Below are 8,380 nucleotides of genomic sequence, written 5' to 3'. Positions count from 1 at the left end.
TAGTTGATCCTTCTGTTTGCTTTTGATTTCTTTTAAATGTTTTATACAAATAACTTGTTTCATTTTGTTTTGATCACAAAAACAAATACATTTAATTTACTGGGTCATGTTTTCTTATATGATGAATATTTTTCATTATACTTAACATTTTATCTATTGAACATTTTATCTCTGCTCACTGATACTAGAATGTTGAAAGTGGAAGATGAATTGAGGAAGGATATATAATAAAAAAGGAAAAAGAAATGTTTACTCATGGTTACTTATTACTTCACTATTATTCAGCCTCCTGAAAGGTAATTCTGACTGAGCGACACTTTCATGGTAGCACAATAGTGGTAAACACATTCCAGTGCAGAAACACTAAGCAGCTGCTACAAAAACTTTTCCAACACAAAAGAGCAACTCACCTAAAAACAAGAGACACTCAATTAAGCCAAATCTATGGAGAACATGAAAGATCAACACTAAACAGAAGAGGTGACCTCAGATCAGTGTCAAGGTTAAGTTTATTTATTTACCACATTTCCACACACTCAGCTGCCCAAAGTGCTTTACCAACTAAATAACATAAAAATATACAATAATGTGAAGCAGTCGTGTAATAAACATATATAAAAGAATTTAGTACAACTAGAAAATTAAACAATATGACTAGAAAAACAGTGACTAAGGCTGGTAAAGAACAATGTTTCAGATGACCTCTGCTAAAGGTCAGCCCAAAAAATTGTGTCAGTAGTAGAGATTTAAAATGTCCCAGTGTTTGTGCAGAACTAATATTTAGAGGCAGACTGATCCAGAGTCTGAGAGCTGCAGCAAGTTAAGACAAGACTTTAGAATAAATAAAGTCAGTTGTGAGCTGGAGCTCATGGTTCTTACTGGAGCGTAAAAAATAGGAGCTCAGATAACAAAGAACGGGATTGACTGTTAAGTGATTTAAGAAGAAAAAGTACAATTTTAAATTTTATTCTGTGTGTAAGAGGAAGTTAGTGCAGTGAGGCCAACACTGGGGTTTTATATTCCTTCTGTTTCATAACAGTCAGCAGATTTAGGATCAACTATTATTAGATGAGGATGGCATAACAAGTGAAACTGCTGCAGTTGTCTTGAATTTTAACTTATAGTGGTTTTTACTTCACGAAATGGTGAAAACAAAGGAGTTTTTTTAAAAAGCTAAAACTGCCCAATTTATCTACACTAATGTTAAAAATCTTATAAAAAGATGCTTACATGCATATTGGAGTACAAACTAATGAATCCCATGCAACACACCTTTTGATCTATTATTAATTATAGCCTTATGAAAAAAAGCTAATTTTTTTTATATCTAAGATAAGAAATTTGACAATTTTAAGAAATTACATTTTATATTATTATGTTTTAAAATACATAAAAACAAAAAAAATCTTTTGTTTAAAGAGGATGGATGCATTTCCTTCTATATTTGTAAAACTATGAAAAACCACTGAATTTCTAAGCCATTTGTAAGAAAAAAATACATCAAAAAAATTATTTCTGGTATTTTCAGTATCGCTGTAAAGATTCATTGCAATTATATCACAATAAACTGAAAAACTGCTAAAAGCAGGTTTTATTAAATCATATTATTGAAATGGCTCCCAATACAAGTTATGGGCTATTTAAATTATAACTTGTTGCTTTATTTTTAAACCTTTTTTTAGTTTTGTCATGTCCTGGATGACTGAGAACCAACAGGTAGATAGAAATTAATGTCTGGGAAGTATCATAATTTAAACGTAACACTTAAAGCACCAGGGTTTATAAAGAAAAATATTCAGATTTTATTTTGTGGGTTTTAAAGGCTTTACGTTGAAGACAGTGAGAAATAAAGGGATAGCTTTCTGTTTTTTCTGTCTGTTCTCTCTTCTCAGCTCAAACGCATGTCGGTCACTCCTCAGCCCCTCCCTCCCACTTCAGCGGCTCTAAGGGAGCCTGTGCCGCTGTTGATCCTCCTACAAGTTGGAAGGAACCATTGCTCTAATAATGGTGGTGGTGGGGGGGGGAGACCTAAAAATGTATTCGTATTTTCTTAGATGAATGGCCGATTTATTTAATTCTTTGTTTTTTTTTGCCTTTTCATATTGATCTTGTTTAAATGCAAACTTTATTCACTTTTTTTGGGGGTGGGGGGCAATTCTAGACTTTTCCAAGATTGGGGAGGTCCGGACTCCCCCCATCCCCCGCCAGCCCTCTGGGATTTACGCCTATGGGTGAGCCGGAAAAGCAAAGTTTCTTTTCTTGAAATCAAACATCAAGTAAAGTCCGTTTAGCATTTCCACCACTGTTCAGTTCTTTCCGAAGATTTCTTGGTTCCTACTTTCTAACAGATGAGAAATCTTTGTGATCGTTATCATCTCTGTGCAGCAAAAGGCAAGAGCTGACAAGTCAGAGGTTGAGAAAGGGGGAAAAGCTAGATTTGGCTTCTGGAGTGACTCACTTGTTTTCTTTGGAAGAAATTAAACTTCAGAGACTCTCACTGCTATTCAGAGCTGCAATGGAGCAGCCAGGATATCAAATGGATTCTGTGAAGTTCTCCTGTTCCATCTGTTTGGAATCTACTGAAGGATCCGGTGACTATTCCCTGTGGACACAGTTACTGTATGAACTGCATTAAAAACACACTGGGATGAAGAAGTTCTGAGGAAAATCTACAGCTGCCCTCAGTGCAGGAAAGAGTTCATACCAAAGCCTGCTCTGGAGAAAAACTCATGTTAGCTGATTTAGTGGAGGATCTGAAGAAGACTGGACTCCAAGCTGCTCCAGCTGATCGCTGCTAATGCTGGACCTGAAGATGTGGCCTGTGATGTCTGTACTGGGAGGAAGATGAAAGCTGTCAAGACCTGTTTATCATGTTCAGCTTCTTATTGTAAGAATCATCTCCAACCTCACTACTGTTGATCCACCATTACAGAAGCACAAACTGGTGAGCCCGTCCAAGAATCTCCAACAGAACATCTGCTCTTGTCATGATGAAGTGATGGAGATCTTCTGTCGTACTGATCAGCAGTGTATCTGTTATCTCTGCTTAATGGATGAACATAAAGACCATGAAAACAGTTCCCAGCTGCAGCAGAAAGAGCTGAGAAGCAGAAGAAGCTCCAGGAGAGTCGGCAACAAATATGCAAAGACTCCTGGAACGAGAGAAGATGTGAAGCTGCTTCAACAGGAGGTGGAGGCCATCAATGTCTCTGCTGATAAAGCAGTGGGAGGACAGTGAGAAGATCTTCAATGAGCTGATCCGTCTCCTCCAGAAAAGAAGCTCTGATGTGAAAGCAGCAGATCATATCCCAGCAGGAAACTGAAGTGAGTCGAGTCAAAGATGTTCAGGAGAAGCTGGAGCGGAGATCACTGAGCTGAAGAGGAAAGACGCTGAGCTGGAGCAGCTCTCACACACAGAGGATCACATCCAGTTTCTCCTCAACTACCCCCTCACTGCCAGCACTCAGTGAGTCTACACACTCATCCAGCATCAACATCCGTCCTCTGAGATCTTGAGGACGTGACAGCAGCTGTGTCAGAGCTCAGAGACAAACTACAGAAAATCCTGAGAGACTCGTGGACTAACATAGAACTGGCAATTACTGATGTGGATTGTATTGTTGTCAGAACCAGAACCAAAGACCAGAGCTGGATTGTTAAAATATTCAACCCGAATCGCTCTGGATCCAAATACAGTAAATATAAATTTGTTATTATCTGAGTGGAACAGAAAAGTAATTGTGGGTGACATACAGCATTCTTATCCTCACCATCCAGACAGGATTCAATGACTGTTTTCAGGTTCTGAGCAGAGAGAGTCTGACTGGATGTTGTTATTGGGAGGTGGGAGTGGAAAGGAGGTGTAGTTGATGTAGCAGTTTCATACAAAAACATCAGCAGAGCAGGATGGTCAAAGGAATGTTTATTTGGATTCAATGACAAATCTTGGTCTTTGCGATGTGACAGAAACATTTTCTGCATTTTTGCATAACAACATTAAAAACTCCAGTACCAGGTCCAGTTTCCTCCAGAATAGGAGTGTACCTGGATCACAGAGCAGGTATTCTGTCTTTCTACAGCGTCTCTGAAACCATGACTCTCCTCCACAGAGTCCAGACCAGATTCACTCAGCCTCTGTATGCTGGAGTTTGGACTCTGTAATGATAAGTCCTCTGCTGAGGTGATGAAACCTAAATAGTCAGGTGGTTAAAATGTGTATCTTAGTTTTAGTCTCTCTAGTCTCCATCATTGTTGTCGTTTCGTCACTGGTCGGAGATCAGCTGTCTTCATGGAACTACTTCCTCATCTTGTTTGTTGTTTTGTTAATTTTGTTGTTTGTTTGGGTGCTTCCCCTTCCAGTTTCTGTTCAGCCATGGTGACTGTCACTGCTTAGGAGGATTTTGATTCACCTAAGCTAATTACATTTACATGTATTACTTTATCAGAACAAATGGTTGTTAAAATCCACACAGCAAATTCAAAAGTGTTTTGGTGTGAGTACGGATGAAAACTGTAAGCACCATCATCATCATCATCATCATCATGATAATCATTTTGATCATCTAATAGTGTAAAACTAAAAGTTTTATACTGAAAATCTTTCATTTTTTAATGAAAGATTTGATTCACACATTACAACTGTCTGAACTGTGCAGACAGTTTATAAAAAATAAGAAATTTTCTTTAATTTTGATTTCTGAAATTTCTGTAAAGACTGAAATAAATATTTCCTCATCAAATGCATGAAATGTTGTCCACCTGTGTAACTGCATTGGTGCAGGTGAGAAGATCCAATATTGTTTGCCCTCAGGTCTAAATTACCACATCAACATTCTACAGTTCCTGCTGTCTTGATGTCCTACCCTCACTTCTCTTTAGAAAGTCCTGCCTGTCATTGCAAATGAACTGATCCAAATAGTAAACTCATCGCTCTCATCAGGTGTTTTTCCCCAGCCTTTGAAAACAGCAGTAATCAAACCAATGATAATAAAGAACAGTATGGACAAATCACTACTGCAGAATTACAGGCTGACCTCTGACCTCCCATTCTTCAGCAAAGTTATTGAAAAAAGCTGTTTAAGCAGTTAAATAGCTTCCTAATGATAAACCAACCGCTTTGACTCCTCCCAGTCTGGCTTCTGGTCTCACCACAGTACTGAGGTTGGCCTCGTCAAAGTGTTAACGATATTCAAATAAACACAGACTTTTGACAGTGTCAAAAGCTGTGGAAGAACCACAGTCCATGGTTCGTCCACAGCTTTTGACACTGTTGATCATGACATTTTACCAAAATGACTGGTAAGTTGGGTCGGGATACTGTATGTTTCTTCACAGAAAACAGAGCTGTTTCAATCCGTAATTATTATTCAAGTCGTTCAAATATTCACTTCAGCACCCATTCAGGAAATGGTGATACAACAACAAAGTTTAATGTCTTTGTGAATAATGCAATAAATATTTAGAAATAGTAACCAAGCCATGGTTTATAAATAAGCTGCTTAATTCATGTATTAGTCCCTGGTCCAATAACCTTTACCCTGGTTTCTCTGCCATATACTGGCATCTAGTGTTAGTTTACAGGTACTACACAAAACTTATGTTAATAGAACTTCAGCATGAATTTGGCTTTACAGAAACTAAATAAATAATTTACCAGGAGATCCAGCACAAAGAAATAGGTCTGCAGTACCAGATTAGTTATGTTGATTGCCTAGATGCCAGATAAATCCTCAAGATTACATGACAAGTCTTTTTGACCGAGACAATTATCCTAAATATATGCATATTTTTTCGAGATACATAATCTGTGCCAGCCCATTTAGGGCATTGGAGTACTCACTGTGATCAATTTTTGCTCTGTTTTGAGCCAGAGAATCCACTTCCTGACCCCCATCTGAATTTCATGCATAAGCCGGGTCACGTGTTTGCAACCCAGCAAATACAGTCTACGTTATGCTGTTTCAAAATTTTATACAGTATATTCTTAATCACATAAAAGACAAATGGTAATTTATGTTCAAAGAAAATAATGTCTCAACCTCAATCAATGTCTCTACAGCACATGTAACAGTGGGAGTTCAGGGTGAACCAGACTTTATAAAAAGTCCCATTTTCCAAGTCAAGAGTCTCAAATCTGTAACGACTGAAATTAATATTTCCTCATTAAGGGCATGAAAAAGGTAACCAATGGTAGGTCATCTATAACATTGCAAAGGTGCAGTTTAGAAAATCCTGTGTTTTTTGTTCTCAGGTCTAATTTACCACACAGACATTTAACGATTATTTTTGTTATTTTATTTTCCAGCATGTAAGAAACTATCAGTCTGTGTTATATTGTTGCAGAATTTGACATGGTGAGATATTCATCACATCAAGAAAAACAAACAGTTATTTATGCTAAACAAAACTTGTTAGTGTGAAATTAATGAAGGAATCAAATAAAAGCAAAGCTGATCTTTTCTTGTCTATTTTAATTATTGTAAAAGGTAAAAAAAAGAGCATAATTTATCATAGGTTTTGTCTAGTACTGTAAATTAACAGTAGATGGCAGTATAAGGCAGAGAAACCAGGGTAAAGGTTATTGGACCAGGACTGATACTAATTAAGGAACTTATTAATAAACCATGGCTAGGTTACTATTTCTAAATATTGTACTGTATTATTCACAAACATATTAAACTTTGTTGTTGTATCACTGTTTCCAGAATGGGTGCTGAAGTGAATATCTGAACAACTTGAATAATTGTGAATTGAAACAGTTCTATTTTCTGTGAAGAAACATACAGTATAACCATATTTCGGCAAAAGAATCAATGGCATTGTGGTCTAACTGGTTGAGTGGTGGACAACACCTGGATACGTAAACGTTAATACATGTATCCAGTATTTTATCTCTCTGTTGGACATTGTATATTATTATAAAGTTTGGGAGAAAATTGGAAACTTTACGTCTGTTAAAATCCCCCATTAGAACAACTAGGTTTTCCCTGAAGTAGTGTTGTGTCTTATTGTATCTATCAGTTATGAACTCAGCTGTTAAAGTGTAGTCTGGTCCACGCACATAAACCAGGACAGCAGTGATCTGTCTGAACTCCTGAGAGTGGAAGGACACAGTCAAGATGTCATAAAGTTTGGCACTGTCGGTTTCAAAAACCGTGACATAATCCAGTAGCTACTACTGAAATGTTCAAATTAACTGTTAAATGTTTAACTGACTGAATTTTCAGCATGAAACATGCAGGTTTGGTTAATTTGACCTCTTACCTATGCAACACATTTTTTGGTAAAATTCAATCCTCTAATGTAAAAACTTGCTCAAGGAATACACTTATAAATCTTTACTGTGCAACAAACATTTTACTATTGCAGAGTTGGGAAATGTTTCACATAGATGAATAATATTATTATTGGTAAATGAATTTGTGGAAGTAAAGATGCATGAAAAAATAAATGGAACATTAAATATGGTTAAATGGAGGCCAATTTCAGTCTGAATAGAAATATTTCAAAAGCTCAACATGAAGTGACAAATTTAACTGCAACCTGAAGCCTTAAACACTAGAAGTACTAGGTTTTCGATTTCTACCTAGACTTACTGAAACAGTGCCAAAAGAACCAACGACTCTTGATGGCTCTGATGGCTCAAATTAGCATCCATTCTTCAATTGTAAATGTGGCCGTTGACCGTCAGGCCAGAAGGTAGGAGTGTGAATAGTCCATGTTGGGGGTGGGTATCTATGATACCAGCAGGAGATCTGATCTCCTGTAGGTAATGCTCTTTAGTCTAGTTTTGAAGCATACATGAAGTGTTTTTGGAGAGATGTGACCTTTTGCAACTGATGTTGTGCTGCATTATCCAGTCTAAGTCTAAGTCGAAGTCTAAGTCTAAGGAACAATTGTGCAACTGTGAGATGCGTTGAGGCCATTACCAGGGTACTTAAGGGTACTTACAATCCTTCAGGCCATTTGGACTATCTCTAGACTGCATAGGAGTGTTGTCCACGTGACCTACCTCCAGCACTTCTCTAAGCCACGAGACAAGTAAAGAGAGAAATACGTATTGAACTATGGAAAAAAGAAACAGTTCCGAAGAAAACTCAGATGTCCCAGCTTTTACTAGCATGTAAACGCACCATCTACACACAAATCTTGGAGCTTCCACCGAGGCGTGAAATGAGTCTCAAAAATAGTTGTGCACTGGTAACCGGATTTGTGTGTAACTGCAGTTTTGTGTGTGCGTACCAGGTGATTTGTGTGTACTTTTTCAACATGTATTTTATTTTTAAAGTTTACAAATCTTGTTACGCACGCACAAATCTTTTTACACACGCACAAATCTTTTTACGCACGCACAAATCCTGTTACGCACACACAAATCTTT

At 37.3% G+C, this 8,380-nt stretch overlaps 2 pseudogenes; both read left to right on the top strand.

The window, feature by feature from the left end:
- Window positions 1–2,203: 2,203 nt before the first annotated feature.
- On the top strand, window positions 2,204–3,440 carry LOC116733348 (tripartite motif-containing protein 29-like; annotated as a pseudogene).
- Window positions 3,441–3,605: 165 nt separating this feature from the next.
- On the top strand, window positions 3,606–4,743 carry LOC116733243 (tripartite motif-containing protein 16-like protein; annotated as a pseudogene).
- The last annotated feature ends 3,637 nt before the right edge of the window (window positions 4,744–8,380 follow it).

This window comes from Xiphophorus hellerii, chromosome 14 (assembly GCF_003331165.1).
Source record: "Xiphophorus hellerii strain 12219 chromosome 14, Xiphophorus_hellerii-4.1, whole genome shotgun sequence".
Lineage (NCBI taxonomy): Eukaryota > Metazoa > Chordata > Actinopteri > Cyprinodontiformes > Poeciliidae > Xiphophorus > Xiphophorus hellerii.
Note: the sequence above shows the minus strand (reverse complement) of the source record. Positions and strands in the feature narration are given on the sequence as shown.